Source organism: Haemaphysalis longicornis, unplaced genomic scaffold (assembly GCF_048455015.1).
Source record: "Haemaphysalis longicornis isolate Haplotype H1 unplaced genomic scaffold, Haemaphysalis longicornis Haplotype H1 scaffold_7, whole genome shotgun sequence".
Classification (NCBI taxonomy): domain Eukaryota; kingdom Metazoa; phylum Arthropoda; class Arachnida; order Ixodida; family Ixodidae; genus Haemaphysalis; species Haemaphysalis longicornis.
Genome location: NW_027526422.1, coordinates 114,255,828 through 114,275,011, shown reverse-complemented (window position 1 = coordinate 114,275,011; position 19,184 = coordinate 114,255,828). Strand labels below are relative to the sequence as shown.

The 19,184-nt window shown below is 44.6% G+C and overlaps 1 protein-coding gene across 1 annotated transcript in view; it reads left to right on the top strand.

The window, feature by feature from the left end:
- LOC144146835 (monocarboxylate transporter 5-like) overlaps positions 1 to 19,184 on the top strand; it is a 59,953-nt gene that overhangs the window by 24,133 nt on the left and 16,636 nt on the right. The gene's annotated exons all lie outside the window — the stretch shown is intronic.

Genomic DNA, 19,184 nt, shown 5'->3' with positions numbered 1-19,184 from the left:
CCAAAAAGTTTACAGATAACTTCAGTGTCCCATTAAGACAGAAGTTATCAGCGACAGTAAACTGTAGTCAGAGCTCTAAAGTTATAGCGAACACTAAAGCCAATATACTCACTAACCTGTACCAGCCTAATAGTAGCAGCGCCAAAACTGTGTACGTGAATTCTCAATTATTTTGGGAGAATTTAGGCCGCACTAGTGAACTAATATCTTGTAAGTACATTTTGATGTTGAAGCAGTTTACGTTGATCGGGGAACTCGCTCGTTTGTGAACATGCTTTTCGATGTCGTGGGTGAACCACGGAATGCAGCTAAACTTTTGTAGAATAGGAGGCATGTCAAGAATATGTGGTCAACGTCCGACACTTAACGCACATTGGCTTCTCGGAAAAAAATTACCTTTTTTTAACTTATATAGATGGCGTAAAATATTTGCCCAGTATTAACGATACCTAAGCGTGTTGTATCTTAATATTTGCAAAGAATATTGGGCGCGTTACGTGTTTCGTGGAGACAAATTTAAATGCTTGAGGGTAATTTACAGTTTAAACAATGCTGAAAGCACCTTGGATAGGCGAGTTTAAATTGAAAATCTCTTTACCGAGGTATTAGACGCTGAAGGCGCCCCTAGGCTAGGAGGACCGCCGTTTTGAGCACTACAGTAGCATTTTGATTCTCTGGTAATCTTTAACGAGCGGAGAAATCGCGACACACAGTAGTTTTTGTGTTTCGCCGCCGTGTTCGGGATAGACCTCGCTTTCTTTTGCCCAGTAGCAAAACGCCTTTGACACTAGGGCACTGCGGTCGCTGCATTGAGAATTGCGGACTTCGGTTTTAAAGGGACCCTGCAACACTCTTTGAGCAGTGCAAGTAAACCTGCGCGACGTTTAGATTACACTGCCAGGAATACCTGAGCCAAATATTACACGTGCACGTGGAGCGGTGAGCGCGCAATTCGATGTGAAAGACGCGGAAAAACCCACCGCTCTCTCTTCAGTTGTCCTCATTATGCAACCCCTGGCATGGGCTAAGGGACGTCACATAGGCCATGGCTGCCCGATCGGCTGTCACTGGTCAACTTCGCGGCTAGATTCTCCCATTTCCGTCGTCGTCATTGCTGTGTACGAACCTCTTCTATGCCGGAACCTGTAGGCACTGTTTTGCCGTTTCTTTTGTCTTTTGAGTGCGCGCGGAGTTTGAGTGATAAGCTCAATACTTCCCTTCCAAAGGGACCACTCGACTACAATCGTTTATTCCTTCAAAAACGCGGTACCAGCCCGAGCGCGCACTTGCGAGCAGGTACCCATGCCTGCTTTTTTGTGGCACCAGACCGGAAATAGGCCCCTCCGCGTTGCGGAGAAAAGGAGAAAACTACCCGGCATGTGATATATCGAAGGCCGCCGAAGAGAACGCCGCCAGCCGCCCCCCTCTCCGGGAGAGAGCGCGCAGCTTTCGTCGCGTTGTCCGCGGTCGATTTGAGAGGGAACGATTATGCGGGATTTCTCATCGCGCGTTGTTTCGTTAATTGTGAACGGATTTTTATATTTCTTGCAAGAGGAGACTTCTGGGGCAATATACTTTATCCCAAAATACATTACTAGTAGTCGATGGCAAGTGTTGCAGTGTCCCTTAAAGTTTAGGGTAGCAAAAGATTATAATAGTTATTTTTGGTCAAAATTAGGGCTTCGTTTCGGTGGGATAAAACTAAATCCACATTTTACCTTGTGTAAGCCACTGTGCCAAGCACCTGCACTGTTTTTCCTCGGGATTGATATAACTAAATGCTGGACAAGGTTGAAATATGCGGAAATACAGGTCATGGAAAAAGGTTCCTGTACGAGCGTTTACTGCTGCGTGTTGCAAAAATATTAACGCCGTTGCTTATTGCGGCTGTCGAAATGTTCCCCGGTTTACTAAGCGAAGTAACTACACCTTTCTGTTAACGTCCAATGAAATCAGGCATGGTAAGGGCTTCTTGTAAAAACACTACGCTAAATTGAAATTACGAAGACGAAGGACGGCGGAACACACGATGCAGACTTACGTTTGCATGGCGCGTACGTCTCCTTCGTTTTCGTAATTTGAATTTAGCGCAGTGTTTTTACAAGAAAAAATGTACCAAATAGCCCAGAAGCAAGCTCTCATATACTATGCTAAGTGCTATTTGTGGTATTCTAAATGTTTTACACGCCTAGGTTTTTTATTAAGTAAACATTGCTACATGCACGTTTTATGCTTAAATTGTGGAGTTAAATCAAGTGCGTGAAATGTTGATTGTGAACCACTCCACCTCCTATTGGCGCTCTATATTTACAAGAAAACCATGTTACACACAAAGAGCTCCACGTTGCCAAAAATGCGTTATAATGTCAATCAGCACAGGGGTTTGATCAGTCATGCCATAAAATATTTGGGCTCGGAGCGTGCCCGGTCGGTCGAAAGGTATGGCGGCAGCTATTAGGCGGGAGTTTTCAGAATTTTCTTCAGTGCTGAGATGAACAGACTGGCCAAAGTGGCTGCTTTTGATTTGAGTTTAGGCTTTTATCACGAAATTGAAGGTTAATGCGAATAAGATACGAGGACCCGCCCAGGTTGAGCCGATGATTGGTACACTGATAGACATGAATGACTAAAGATTGCCACTGTAGTGCCTAAATAGACGCTTTCATCCCAGTCCTTGACTTTTGTCCCATTCGTTTCTTGTGGCACCTGGCTGTGTTTGCTTTTACTCTGCACATTTTTTAATGCACTGCAACAATAGCGTGGGTTGGACAAAGGTTTTTTTAAAGGACAGTCTGCAACCTGTGAGCATAAAATTTTGGTGCGCACTGAATGCACAGACCGCAGGGCCAACCAGTGATCTGCTTGACACTCGCATGTTCCCTTGCCTTGTAAGCTCTGTTGACCTGCAAGTGCCATGCAGACCACTGCGCCCGCATCGTTGCTTTCAAGGTGACAGAAAACTGAACCTGGCACCAACTAACCGATGCCAACATGGCTTTACACTCTGTTTTTGTCTTCAATTGACTTTTTTGCAATGAAACGGTTCTTCTTAAACGATCCTTGAAATATTTTACATATTTAATGCACATGTTGTGGAGAAGTCACACATGCACTTCTCCGTGTGTTTTTGTGCCTGTGCGTCAAAAGCACCACCTTTCTTATCCGTGGCTGTGTTGATTGGGGTATCATCAACACGCGACCTCTGATCTTTTGCGGTTCAGAAAAGGTTTTTGCTTTTTTGACCAGTCTCCTTGTGAGAATATATCTACACATCCCTTTTTACCCATTTTTATTATTTCCCTTCCCATATGTTGTATTTTGAATGCCTAATATAAATGTACCCAGTGCATCACCCAATAAGGGCCTTGCGCTGGTAGTGAAAACTTCAAATAAATAAATGCATACATAGAACAGAAAATGCAAACAGCATAGCCCACATGCAATGTAGTCGCTCGCAGCTAACGATGTTTTTACCGCGGGGTGCCCACAATGCTTTTGCGTTAATGAACGCACAGAAGCTTCGACCTTCTACGCATGCGTGTACGCTTCAATTTTCTCATTGTCTCATAAAAATGCGGCAGTTATGTCATGTATGTGCAGTCACCACCTTCAGAGACGCAGGAGCCGACGGATACTTTCGCGCATAGAGGTACAGCTTACAATGCAGAATAGAAATTCCGGACAAGAACAAAGTGACTCTTAGAGCAGTATGCAGCATCGAAATAATTCCATATACAGAGACGAATCCTACGCGAATACAGCTTTAGGAGAAAGCGAGAAATTGCTCAGTATGAAGCCGCTCTCCTGCCGTGTCCTTCCGTGTTCTGATCCAGCATTAAATAGAGGCAGAAGCCCTACTTTATTATTTTTTCAGAGCATGCAAGAACCGTTGGTGCTACCGGGTAGCAAACCACTGCGTATATGGCCGCGTGGCCTTAAACACAGCTCTGTAAGGTTTATGGCCTTTTTGAATGGAAATTATTGTTTGGTAGAACAAGCGTAACTGTATTTTAGTTAACCGAAGGTTGCTGTCTTTGCAAAACGCTAAGCTATACTGTCAACTCGATTTCCGTTATAGCCAGCCTTGCAGTAGTAATTATACTCGCTTGATCAATAAAAATGATTGCAGAAGCTCAGAAAAATTAGCTTGCCAGCTGCAACCCCACCATGTTCACAATCCTGCTGGACGAAAATAACAACACCATCGCCACGTTTATATCTGCGAAGATAGAAGCAAAATGATTTCGATTATTGCAGCATTTGCGAAATTAAAGTTTCCAAGATTAATTTGCGTCAAATCTACACAGGACGTCTCGCTGTTACAGCCACTAATAATAATATTGGAAGAAGAGACGTAGCTTTAATGCAAAAAATATTGCAAAGGACATTTACGCTTGTGTGGCCTCGGCTATGCCGATGAAAGCGTTACGAGAAGTGCCGATTTCAACAGCGTTCTTGTGCTCGTTGACTGCTCAGCATGTCCTTTGGTGTGGCCACTTTTCTCTTCAGACGTTTCGAGTTTGCGACGCGCACAAATTGGGTTCGGCTTTCACGCCCACTGTTCCCAAGTGCGCTGTGTCTTGCTTCTGTGCATAATGGGTGCAGCTTTCTTTAATGTCGGGACAAGAAATTTATTTCTTTATCGGTGGGTGGTATTCCACTGCAAGGTTTTGTAAACTACTCGATGCGCCACGAATATCTCTACAAGGAGGCCTTCGCAAAATTTTCTGCTTCAAAAAATGCCTTCACCACGCAGCAACGTAGACTATTGAGGGCCACATTTTACTCCCAGATTGCGGAGTTCGCCATATTGCGCTTTTTTGCCAAATCAAACCTTTTGTACCAGAAAACCTGCCGAAAATTCGCTCGCCGGTTTCGTTGCTCTGAGAGGAGAGATAGCTGAGACAATGCCCTTCACACATTTGCGCACTTTTTCGGTACTTTGGGGAGACCTCTTGTAACACACAATATTTTCAAGCACTGGCCTGGCCAAACCTCTAAGGTATAGACGGGGCGCTTCGCTTGACAATCAGTCAGTGACCCAGGTACTCAACGAGCAAGCTTGTGGAGGCAAGCTCACGAGGCAACACCGGGGCGGAAGCGCCAGGAAGGAACATTCGAAGTTCAGCGGAAGAAAGCGGATACATTGTTAAATTGCAGAACGTGCTCAAGGGGTTACGGATGTACTATTAGCGTCAAATGAAGCGCGAACACGAAAATATGCACTTGAACGCACAAATGGCGCGATTTCTTTCCACGCAAGCCAAAATGACGCGTGGCTTAGTTACGAAAACAAAGATGAGAAAAGTGGACGTCCAAATATACCAAGAGCGGGCCATTACATGAACTCTACGAACAGTATTTTTCAATTTTGCACGTTCGGGTTCATATTTTCATGTTCAGATTTCGTTTGACACCGATAGTAGAGACTACAAATTTTCGTGTTTGTAACTGTCCCTTTAACAATTGAGAAGCCGGACCTCCCCAGACGTGATTTTTCCGGGAGGGGATCCTGTCACACTCAAAATGAATGAGTCCTCTTGATTCCTCCAAACATCGTGGAGCAGTGCACGCTGGAGCTCTCGCAGATGTCATAAAAAACGTGTCGTCAGAAAGATGGAATGTGTCTTGAGGAGTATTCCTTATACCCACGCTCCTTTCCACAAGAAGTATCCTTTATAGTAGTGGATGTGTCTTTATCAATGAGCACCTTATGTCGCCGTCACAACAGTTTTATCCTAGAAGCTAGTAGGGTTCCTTCACCACACTGGGGTCAAGGACAGTTCATGGATGCTTAGGCATCCTTCTGCACGTGACGGAAGCAGCGCGTGTACGTCGTGGGAATGGTTCTCTTAATACCCATTTAGCGGGTGGCGTCTCCTCTGTCTCTTGAACGAGTCCAGATAAAGTGGCGATTTCAAGTTCCTTTCTTGGCCGATAGTTTTTTAATTTTCCCCAGTCAATCTCGTGGCCCTTTGCATTCTATACGCGGCAAGAACATTCAACGCTGTTAACGTTTTTTCGACGTCGCTCTGATGCTACTTCAGCCTCTGTTTGTCTCTATTCGCGGACGTACGCGTAGTCACAAATTTCTGCAGGGAATCTTGTTGACCACGCGAGGGAACGATTATCTCGGAAGCCTGTTTTTACCGCCCACGAGTTTGCGCCTCAGGTTACGCACAGGCGCGTGTGCCACCTAAACGCCATTACCGCGCAGAACTAGAGACAAGGGTTTTGCTTATACCATCGGCGATGACTTTGGCTGCACGCCTTCTTGGTCAGTGATCAGCCGGTCCGACGGTATTGGACAGCTGGCATCCCCCACTATTCAAGGAAGCCCGTGATTTTTATGTACACTAGGAACAATAAAAATGTGTAGGATATGGAAATTATCCTGCTTGATATACCACCGCTTTCATAGTGGAATTCAAGAGAATAAGATTGTTAGATTTTTGAAGCACAAGACAGTTCCGAATTCCCCATTTAGGTTAAATTGCGGGTACATTTTAGAAAAACCTCTAAGACTATGCTTTCTTGAATTCTGTTTAACTCACGAAATGCTATGTTTACTATGTGTACCGATACGCTAAGCACACCAGTCATCGTCAACATCGACATGGCGAATGTACCAACACAGTACATTGTATTGGGATAATGCAAGCCAAGCAATTAACGTATGCAGTGACCAAGGTTCTAGAAGGGAGTTCAGACGTCAGGATAATGTAAAAAAAACACAACTCACAACAATTAACGGGAAAACTATAAGGTTTCGGCGTTTTTTAGTAGGATCAATGTGTGTGAACTTGCAGTGCTGCCAACATACTGTTGTAAAAATTCCCCGCCACTTTGAATGCCCCCAGAAATATTAATGTGTATTATCTGCATACAAAACCCAGCACGTTGAAGCAGTCGACGGCGGCCCTCAAGCAGCTCCCTCCCCGCCCCCCTCTTGTCCCTTCTTTCACATATCTTTAATATAAAAATTCTTGTTTGCATTTTAAAACGTACCCATCTTCAGGCAACTCCAACTGCCTCAGTTTTTCTTACTGTTGGTGCAAACCCAAAAACTACCCCAAAACACCATCACCGCATCGTTCAGCTGACTTGTCGAACAAGACGTGCTGGAGCACGGCCGCTCCATTAAAAGGAGGGCCGGCCTGCCAAATCACGCACCAGTAGTGGCCTGGCGCATCACAGCGGTGTCTCCAGCTGCGGCCGCTAGTTTCGGTGGGGGCGTCACACATCAGCAAGGGCTGACATGGGAATTCGGCGGACCTCATATCCATCGAGCGACCGTGGCTAGAGCGTCTGAAATTGCACCATTTTGTGGTAAAGCGAACATACTTTTATATCATTTGGTTGGATACTGATTACCTTGAGAGCATAAGTATATCAAGCAAATTCATTGCGGCAGAAAAAGTAATGTGGCTTCTTAAATATGTCAAACAGTGCTGGAGGCGCCCCTGCGCTGCTTCGCACATGAGACGGTGAATAAACAAAGCTGCAAGTGGCTTCCTCCGGTGACAGTAAGTAGCGCTTTGTAGAACGGAAAGACACCCCCGGTGTGATAGCGGGATTACTCAGTTGTGTGTCATGCACATGGGGCCGCGTGTTGTATATGCAGGATATGGGGTTCACGGAGCCATGGCCGAAGATCACAAAGTGACAAGCCCATCAGTCAAAGACGTTCGGTCTTTACAGATTCGGTTATTTTCTGCAACTTCAGTCAATCTTGCTCTTTAAAGATGTAAAGTTGTTCAGAAAGAATTGAGCAGCACACAGAAGTCTCTTTCGATTTCTTTATACCAAGGATGCTTTGATGACGTAGTCCAAAAATAAACAAGACAAAGCATAGGTGATTTCAGATCATCTACAACCGGCAGAAGTGCAAAATATATTGCAGAACTTGAATACCGAAGCATCACAGTGTAGACTTAGCCTCTCTGTAAAGCCAAGATTGTAGCTTTTGAACAGAGTCGTATAACTTCTGGCTTGCAAAAAAATATTCAATATATTTATTTTGCCTTGGTCAACACTTGGTCGTGCATCACTTGTGGTGCTCTGCTTCATTGGCGCCACCTGGCCACATAGTGTTTAAACGCTGTAAGTAAACAGAGAAACAAACAAGACCTGCATCAAGAAAGCTGCATATTTAAACAATATTTGGCATCATATAGAGATTCAGAGCATCTTGTTTAAAGAAGTGCTGACAGGATATTTTCGCGTTTTGTTTTGACACACCGTAGCAGCCTACCAGTCATAGCACGGTACATTAGATGATCAATGACAGCGTAAACTCTCGTTTACCGCCACGTCTATTCGCATCAGTTTCAGTTTCGATGAAACAAACACCGACGCGGTCGCCATAACAGGAGGGCGCACTTCATGTCACTTTTGTCGCACAACGGCTGGCCTCGACCTATGCGCGTACGCGTCCACACCAGCCGTGTCGCACGTGCCGGGGCAACATGACGTCAGTGCCGAAACCAGTAAGTCTGGAAACAAACGCCCTATTTGCCAACATTGTTCACTGAATCGATAACGTTGGAATATTTTAGCGAAAACACCAATACTAAAATGGTATGTGCGATGTTCTTTATTGAAACTACAGGCTGCTGGATTTTTACGATAGCTATCAAAAGCATAACACCTGACTGAAACAATGTTTTGACTCAAACATACAAATTAATCTTTTGACCAAAAACTCGGAAAAGCGCTTCAGTGCGTGGCTAGGATAAGTGACGGCAATAAATTAATTCCATCAGTACCGGAAGGTTCTCCCAGATAGCGCAGAAGCAGCGAAATGCAGGAAAGGGGGACTGACTAGAGCAAACCGGTACCATGTTTTCCGTGAAAGAGTGGGACACCAGAGGAAGAGCGTGATATGTAGGCACAGAAGAGAAGAGACATTTATTGACAATGACGGCCAAAGACTATCGTCTTTCTACGGCATTTCAAGCGAAGTGAACAGATATGCGAACAATGTTTTGTTCATGTTTAGCAAAAGAAACCAAACGCGACCGCGCAGCCATAAAAAAAGTAAAGAACGTCTTTTTCACAAACACTCTCTCCTCGCTTCTCCAGAGTAACCCAAAAAAGTTTGGAAGATGATTAGACCTAATAAAAAAGGACTTATATCTCTTACATATGCTGACAACCAGTTCATCCGCAGTTGCGAATGTTGTCGCGTTCTGAATCACGTACTCGCCAAGTTGTTTTCAAATTGTCTTGCTGATGTTGTGGCACAATTATGTGATTGCAACTTTTTTCCTATGGATCCGGTTGTAGTAGATCCTGTTGGATTTATGAAGCTAATTATTAACCTGAAACCTTATTCCAGTTTTGGCGTAGATAAAATTAATGCCAAGATTAAAAAAAAAACACCGAAGTTTACTCGGCAATAATCCTGTCATTCTTTTTTTTCCAATCCCTTCAGTGCTCTGCGGTGCCTATTGATTGAAAGGTGGGGAACGTCGTCCCTGTGTTCAAATCCGGTAACCAGAGCTCTCTCTTAATTTACAGGCCCATGTCATGAACTTCTATTTTCTGTAAACTTTTAGAGCACGTCATTTATTTTCACTTTGTATCCGTCCTCGATTTCAAGTAATCTTTCAGCCCATTTTAACATGGCTTTCTGAAAAATTACTTATGCGAAACGCAGCTTCTAACATTCACACACGACACTGCATCAGCTCTGGATCGCGGTTCATCTGTAGATTGCATCTTTGTAGATTTCCAAAAAGCGCTTGGCAAAGTGTCTCATCAATTATAGCTTCTTAATATCAGTACCCTAAACATTTACCTGAATATATTTAGGTGGATAGACATATTTTTCACAAATCGCACCCTTTGTGTGACTGCTAACAAATGCAATTCTACCCTTACTGATCTTAAATCTGGTGTACGTCAGGGTTCAGTGTTAGGTCTTCAGCACTTTTTAATATTTATTTACAACCTTCCTAATGTTATAAACTTCTGCATAAAACTATTTGCTGGTGAATGCATAATTTATCGTGACATCCATGATCAAACGTACAACATCAATTAACAAGTACACGTCGGCACTGTCTCAAAATGGTTGACAATAGCACATGACACTTAACACAAACAAATGCAAAACATGACCAATACCCGCAAACATTATTCCCTGCAGCCCTTTAATTACAACATTACCGGAGCCATTCTCGAATACGTTACATAATACAAATATCTTGCTGTTCATATCGGGAATGACTTAACGTGCCACACACACATTGTCTGTAGCAGCGCAAACCGTTCCTTAGGTTATATTCGCTGCAATTTCTCGCATGCCCCATCCTCCCTGAGGTTACCACTTTATCGGACACTAATTCGCCCTTAACTAGAGTATGCCTCGGCAATCTGGGACCCTGCACAATAAAACCTAATTTCTCTTCTAGAATCTGTACAAAACCGCTAAGATTGAGAAATACTTTCCGATTACCCCCGTACTTCAAATGTTTCACTAATGAAAAATAACCCGATTCTAGCAAGTTTCCACAATCGCCGAAAAATTTCTCGATGTTCTTTGTTTCGCAAAATCTTTTTCCACAACCCATCAATGAGACGAGACCTTTTCTCACGGCCTACGTACATCTCATCACGCATCGACCATCAGTTCAAGGTTGCCGTTCCATCTGGCCACAAACACGCATTCTCCAATTCATTTCTCCCGCAAACGCATGAGGAATGGAACCACCTTCCCCACCTCATTGTGTATTGAAGATGCTGCATCAGTAAAAAATGCAGCTTCATTATATGTACTGCAGTGACCTGGTTACAGAAAATTGTTTTGTGTCAACTTACTGCCCCTACTTTTTCTACACTGTTACTTTTTGATGCACTGTATCCACCTCCTCTGTAACGCCGTAAAGGCCCTGAGTGTACTCTAATAAATAAATAAATAAATAAATAAATAAATAAATAAATAAATAAATAAATAAATAAATAAATAAATAAATAAATAAATTATTCGTTTATATATAAATGTTTATTTTTTATATAAAAATAAACGCGTTTTTTCTGTTATTTTGCCGTTGTGCATACTCGAGACTGCAGAAACTGATTGGTGCACTTCGTCTGCGCATATTTGGGTATCTTTGGTTGTTCTCCAGTTTACCTACTAGCGTGTTAGCGTTCAGTATACTTGCAATATTTGTGCGCAGTATACGTGTGTGCGATATGATATTGACTTTTCCTTTTCTTGTTATCGTTTTCGAACTTGCACGTGTATTGCGAACCTTGTCGTCATAAGTTGTTCTGATGTTTTTTTTTTTTAACCCGTGATTTTGTGATGAATGATCTGTAACTCTTTCCTTTGTTATCCCCCTTACTCAATGCCCTGAACAGGTGCCTGTAAGGTATTTTAAATAAATAAATAAATAAGGAAACGTACTAAATGGAACTCCCTTTCAAATTACACACATGTAAAGCAAAAGTTACGTTGGCAACACACGTCTGAGGTACCATCAAAAAACAAATTTCATTTGTGAACATGTGAACAACTCCCATCTGGCACCGTTGCCGCCCGGGCTACTCAAGTTAAAGTTGCGCCACCTACAATTTTAATCTCAAAAATGACCTACACGCCTCATTGCTTGCTCCACATTCGACGAATGTGCACTGTAGAGTGCGCGGAAGCCCATCTGTATGCGAACGAAAATGCCGCTTTAGCGTCACTCGCTAGGCTGTAGAACACTACCAATAATTGAGTATTGCTAGTCTGCAGCCCATTCGTTCTGGTTTCGAATCCTCCGAAAAACTTCCGCGTTAGGCAGTGCGCAGGTGGTGTCCCAGATGCTCTTCTAGTTGCGACACGAGCGCGCTGTGATGAAGTGCGGGGCGCCAGGCTTCTCTAACTACAAAAGCTGCATGTCACCACGAACGAATTGCAACGACGCCAGGCTTTTCCATTTCGTCACACCGCAACGCATTTCATCGACGCTATACGCCGCCATGGTTTCAGACGAGCAGATAGCATTCTGGCGGCGCTTTCGCAATACGACACAGCCAGCGGCCACAGGATAATAGAGCCGAAGCGAAGCAGCTTACCAAGGAAACTCTTGTTTCACTGGCTTAGAGCGTCCATATAGTGCGGTGCTGACGTAATAACAAAAGAAGCACAGTCAGCTTTCATGACTGCGAGGGACAATCTTTGATGCTAACTTTGTGCAACCTTCCTTCCAAGTCATTCGACGCCCTGAGGTGCGCGCTGTCGCCTCTGAGATGTCCATGGCTATCTCTCGAAACCCAAGAAAACGCCTTTCACCTGAAACTGCCCATAAACGATATGAGTATGAACTTGAAGGTATTATTGTGGCAGACGTAATATGCCACATTGCAATAAGATGAATTACGTGCCATGCAACTTCCGAATTTTTTCTTGTTAATGTTTTCTCCATTTTTGAAACATGCTGCAGCATGGCAAAAGTTCTGAACTGCGCTCGTATGCACATGTTGTAGTGACACTAATACTTTCCTAGTGCCGTAATTTTGTGGAAAACGTTTGAAAAAAATTGTGAATAACAACTGCATGAGCACTTGTTATTCACAATTGCATGAGCATGGGCAAGTCCGGCTTAGACTACATTTAGCAAACTGTATGGTACGGTAGCTAGAAACAAACCTTATACCATTTCTTCTAGAAGTTAGCCAGCCAAACTCAAGCGGTCATTCTGGGGCGGCAGTCGCAAAACGAAAGGGGAATGTAAAGGGCCTAACCAGAAATCGGCATTGCAGTTTTTCTTCAAAGAAGTTCGCATCGTTTTTTTTTTGTATGTGAAGAAAAACAGCAAATTGAAAAACGCGCACGTGGCTTCTTTTAGACCCGCAAGTGGTTTTGGATCGTTTGAAAGAACGTGTATTGGCGGAACACGTGCTTTTCATCAGTTGTGGTGTGCGCGAAAATATTCAAGCCAATGAGTGCACCTTTCCAGGGAAAAAAAGACCATGTAGTTGAAAAGGCTGATATACCGTGGTGAATCTTTGGAGCTACACAGCTTAAAGAAATGCTTTTTATCTCAACCACTCAAAAGTTGATATAACGTGGGGAATCTTCGGAGCTACACATTTTATAGCAAAGCTTTCTACCTCTACCAGTCAAAGGTTCTTTCGTGGCGTGCAGAACACACTCCCAACGCGGTGTAGGTGGCGGCGGGGATTCACATCGGTGGAGGGCTTCACCCACGGAGCACATTGCAGATCGCGGGGCGAATTTTCCTAGCGTTCCCCGCGCGCAAGTGCCTGCTCACGGGTGGTGGCGTCGGCGGTACGGGTTCATCTTCTCCATTAGCGACGCTTGTTTTGGGCCTGTTTTGGCGCAGCTTCGCGTTCATTGCGCGCTGCCTTCGCAAGGCTTGATTAACTTGTTCGGCAGCACCCCCGGGGTAACCCCCACCCGACGGAATTAAGTGCTCGCACGGCAAAAATACGTTAAGGTTGGTTTGTAGAGCGGGAAAATAAAATGTACAAACCACAGACAGATATCTGGCCGCTATAGAAACGCTACCTTTTGCGCACGGCTTGCCCCGGATAGGACTGCGTTTTCTAAATTGGTGAATGCGAAATTGGTTGTGTTTTTAGAGGTATTAAAATAGGTGACCTAAATTCTCACGCAAGACCGCTTGCATTGTGGGGAAGTACGTCTTCTCAGCAATACCTTTGTGTGCGGCCGTGAAATCGGTTGTAAAGGAGCCCGATAGCCAGCACCTCGCAGGGGTGAGTGGAGTGTTAATGAAGTACTTATAAAAGGGCCCATCTCCCCGCGAGGGGGACTCGAGTAAATGCGTCGCATAGGGGGTGGATATATTGCGTTAACGTTTATTGTTTGGGGAGTTGGTGGTAGTGAATGCGTTGTATCAGCAGCTGATTGACGTAGTTTGAATGAGTCACGGATATAAGGCGCGTTCGTAGCCTTTCATTCTGTGTCGGTTTTGTGGCGCAGTGGTAAGAGCACCATGTACCTCGCGTTCCGCCCACAGGTAGTGAATGCGTTGTATCAGCAGCTTCTTGGCGTACACACTAAACTTTTTTACACACTTTTAGCCAAAAAGGGTGTAGCATAAGTGGAAAAAGGGTGTTGGGAGGCCTTTACACCCTTTTTCTTGAGTCTCAACACCCTTTTCCTAGTTCTATGCCCTTTTTGCGTGAAAAAAAAGGGTTTTGATCAACTTCAACACCCTTGGTTTTTCTTAGGGTGTTGAAAGGGTGTGGAAATGGTGTTCAGCTGTTCATTGAATAAGGCCATGTTTGGATGCATAATAGAACTGTAAAGAAGAAGACATCCCCTCATATACTCCTCTATTTGCAAGAAATTTCCAAGCGCAAAAAAAAATAATTGCTCTCATGCAATGATCGCTCGTTTCCTTATTCGGTGCACCACATGCCCCAAGTTTAGCTTTGGCACGTGAAACACCAATTTGAACCTTCAAAATTAAGAAGACTGTAACCGTGTGGCAAAAAGGGTGTACCGACTGCAACACGCTTGGCTTTCTGTAGGTTGTTGAAACGGTGTGAAATAGGTGTTCAGTTGCAAAAAAAGAACAGCGGAGCTGGAGGTCGACCTAGATGTTTCCGGTGCTGCTAAGTTTTGTTATGTTTGCTAAGCTTTACAATGTTCTTGCTAAGCCAGAATGACCGCCCAGGGATGAGGCCAAATTTAACCGGATTTTACAAGGCTGTTCCAGTGTGTCCCCCTTTACCCCCCTCCCCATTTCCAGGAGATCCAAGAGGGAAACAAGGTAGGTCGGCGCCCAGCGTTGCTGTTTCTCCAGCCTTGCACCACTATTGCAAGCTGCGCGAATTTTTTGCCTTTTAGAATCCAAAAAAAGACTAGTACCTATGAAATGGTACAGTAAGAGGTGCGGATACGCATACGCCCCTTGTGCTCATACTCTGACAAGCTCGAAAGCCGACTTCACTGTTATAATACCCTATCTGCGGTGGGGCACCCTTTACAGGTGCCCCAGTTCTTTTTCTTTGTGTTTTTTTGCTAATGCCACAGAAACTACCTCTTGAAGCTTAAAGAGCTTCACTGGTAATAAATTATGCCAATTCATATTTCTGTAAACATCGTGATGTACAACCCCCCCCCCCCGCCCGCTTGTAGAGAAAGTTCAGTCCACCCGTGAAAAAAGGTACAAAAGGCCTCCAAAATTAGAGGTCTCTCCACCTTTTTTCTTCGTTGGCGGTCTTTTCTTACACCCCTTTTTCTTTACGCCCTCTTTCTTAGTTTCAAACACCCTACTTTGTAGCTTTACACCCTTCTGGGAAAAAGGGTGTTTAAATAATGAACCCCCTTTTTGAAGCGTGTTGAGGTGGCGAGGAAGATTTGTATAGTATTTAATAAAATTCTATAAGTTACGGATCAGAAAAACTACCGCGTAATTAAAAAGTCTTTGCAAATCAGCGTGTTGATTTGTATATTCTCGTAGTAAAATCCATACTTCCAAAATTAGCGCTAAAATATCAGTTTTTCGCGACAAGCCCACCGACTCCATCTGGGGGCTTTTCTCTGCTGGATATAAAAGCAAGAACAGCACATGTTAAGTAAGTATGCACACCCTGTACCGCTTGCATCCCGTGTTCCAACTGTAACTTGTACGTATTGGCTGTTTGTGTTGAATGCTGCGCGCTCCGCCGTTTGACATTGTCTCTGCGCATGCCATCACCTAAAAAAAAGGGGTGTGAGACTCAACACCCTTTTTAAAGGTGTTGAGCTCAACACCCTTTTTTCATCCATACACCCTTTTTTTGCCAAAACACCTTTTAAGGGTGTTAGCCATGACAAGATTTTTGCACCCTTTTCGGCCAAAAAGGGTGTAAAAAAGTTTAGTGTGTAGTTTGAATGAGTCAAGGATATATGGCGCGTTCGTAGCCTTCCATTCTGTGTTGGCTTTGTGGCGCAGTGGGTAGAGCACCATGCACCTTGCGTTCCGCCCGCAGGGTCGTGGGATCGAAACCAGGCGCCAGTAAGTATTATTTTTTATATAGTGTAGGGGGAGGGGTGCGGACCTGTTGTTGAGAGCGAGGAGGGTAGCGTGATGCGGGAGAGGAGGAGTGGGGAGAGGGCGCACCTGGAACGGCTGTTGCGGACGCCGAGGCCCGCCGACAACGCCGGGTGACATCGTGAGTTAAAGAAATGCTCTGCATTTAAAAAGGCGAAACAAGCAACTGGTTCTGATAAACAGCGCTCATAAAAGTTCCCTAGCCTTTCTCGCAATTCTCAAACTGCCTAAACTAACTAGTATTAATCGGCATAACCCGCCGCAGTGGCTCAGTGGCTAAGGCGTTGCGCTGCTGAGCACGAGGTTGTGGGTTCGATTCCCAGCCGCGGCGGCCGCTTTTCTGATGGAGGCGAAAGGCAAAAACGCCCGTGTGTACGAGATTTCGGCGCACGTTAAAGATCCCCTGGTGGTCAAAATTAATCCGGAGCCCTCCACTACGGCGCGCCTCATCGCCTGCGTTGCGTCGGCGTGTTAAACCCTACAATCAATCAAATCAATCAATTAATCTGCATAAAAGGAAATCAATACACTCACATGCCGAATTGTTTCGGTGTCTCTGCTTGTGTCGCGCGGTGGTGCAGCCTTGAGCTAGCACATCAGTACGGCTAGGTTCCGCTGTCTTCGAAGGTTCCGGCTAGCTTCCGCTGCCTTCGAAAGACGTTCCTTTCCGTTTTTTTTGTCCCGATTCACCACCGGGCTACAGCGGCGGTGTCCGCCACTGTAGCCCTGCCGTGGCCGTCGCTGCTGCTGCGTTCGGAACGCCACCCCGCGAATTCCATGTAACAGCTGTCAGTATCTCTGGTTTGACTCGTTTTAGAGCCACGTGAGTGACATCAAGTTACGTCGCATGGGCAGTTCTTGTGGGTGTCATTTAAACCTTTGCTTTCCAAGCACCTTCACAGCGTGGATTGGAGCCAATTTTTTGAGGTGTCATTTGGCACGTCGTAAGTTACTTTCATTCGGCGACGCGGAAGGTGTGCCTTTTTTTATTATCTCTGTTGCTTGGAGCCTTGCTGCGGCGGTAAAACGCGACTACGGGAGGGCGAAACTGCTGCTTCGACTGCGATTGGTCGATCAGCACCAGATGATACGTCTGCATAAGCGTTTTAGCGCAAGGGAATGGAAAAATTTCATCATCCAATAGATATATTTTTACGGCAGCCTGCGAAATCCCATGCAAACTCAAAATTTTAAGAAACAGTGTGTCCATAGTCTTCGCTTTCGCTCTTGCTCACTAGGTTTCAAAGTACAACCCGAGACATTTCTTCTCTTTTAAACACTCTCTCTTTACATTCCAAAATAGAGCCGAGCTGCTCCGGCCAACAAACTGCAGCAGCAAAGAAACTGGTCAAACACTTCACAACCCTTGCTTATCTTCGAATGATCATAGTCTGGCTGCTTTACAGCGCTGATAGAGCTAGTTGCGCCGCTCATGACAGTTTCGGTTGAAGTGACGAAAAGATACCACTTGACTTCCCGCAGCTGCAGCCACGCGACGCCGCTGCCTCTGAACAGACCGCCACCTCATGCCTTGCGTCCATGTGACCTAACCACGTGAATCACCGACCGGATGGAAGTGAGATGGCGATGCTCTGTCTGCCGCCTCGCAGTTTGTTGCTCAAGCTGATACAGTGCTTTATTTTAGCAGTTGTGCGATGGCAGCATGGAGCGAGGCCGCTGGTCCATGTGCGCTGGGGTAGTCAAACACGCTTTCGTTTGCATGACCGAGCCTAGCCAAACTAAACTGCGGGTCGTTTTTGTTCGGGAGGAATTCGCTTTACCTGGAGGGTGTATTCAGACGGAATATGTTGTTTTTCCTTGGCCTTAAGTTGTCGTTACATCTACGCGTATGTTGTGCCGTACGTCAAGCGGGATAAATTTCTGGATAATCCAGAAAAATGTCAAAATATGTCAAAAATATAGAATCACAGCGGATCGCTACGACCGTCCAAACAGTGAGTGAACTGTTGCTCCACCACTGGCAACCAACACGAAGACTGAATGCCTAGAAGAGATATTTGCGTTGGCCCACGGCCTTGGACCGGATCTTCATCTATCAGAAGACCTATCAATTTTGTGATTTGCTTTGGCGTGTGCGAAGTTTCAGTTGTGGTTGCCTTAGGAAAAACATCTCTTACCGTGATATCGCAAATTGTTTCGCTCATTTTTATTCCCCTCTACGGTAATTGCAGAATCGCGTCGATGGTGGCCCTCGAGCAAGGTTGATAGACGTTTTTGTGTAAAGAGTTGTATTGTGAAAACTCGATATTACTGTAAATTTGTTGGCCGAATTTGAATGCCGTAAAGCAGCACGTGACGTGTTGTGAGGCGAAGTGCAGAAGAATCCCGAAGTTTTTTGGTGACATCTATTAAGTTTTCATACTCATTGCAGTTTGGCTGCATAACAAGTTCGTTAAAGTGTAGAGTGAGATAACCTGTCAATTACCTTCCAGCTCCCTGAGTAGTGTAACAATATAGGGGCACAAAATTGTTGTACGTCCTCGTCGGTTTTTATATCTGGGAGTGTGTTCTTTTTGCGCAGAAGTTTAGAAGCAGTTTGAGTTCACCAGATGACTGATTACGTAATTGGTGCGCGCAATACGTCACGCACAATTCCTTCCATATAACCTTGCAAGAAGATTTCGCCGTATCTTTCGAAAGGCAGCGCATCCTGCAAGAATCTTTTAAAAGAGTTTTTCTACGAGTAGTCGTCTGTTACTACCATTTTAAAGATAGAAGGAACTTTACTGGTACAATAATGTTTTGGAGGGCAGCCAAACATTTTACTTTCAACAAAAACAGCGCTGGAGTTCAAAAATGGGATTCATGCAACAAACGCGCCTTCGAAAATCTCAATACCACGATAAGAAGAATTCAATTTTTCGTGAGCGCTTGCATTGGATTAATCACTCCTTTGGAGTATCTTGGCACTGTTTTTCATTTAGGTGACCTAAGCCTAATTGACAGCGCCCGTTCAAATTATTTTGAATCAGCCCCATAACACTCAATTTGTACTGCGATTGCCCATCATGAAGTCTGCTGTTTAGTGGAAGTCCAGTATGAAAGATCCAATACGGGGTCATGAGAGAACTGTGCACGTCTTGTGTGCAAGTCAAAACGCATCGCACGATGAATAAAAGCATTCCGGTTCACCTTACGAGT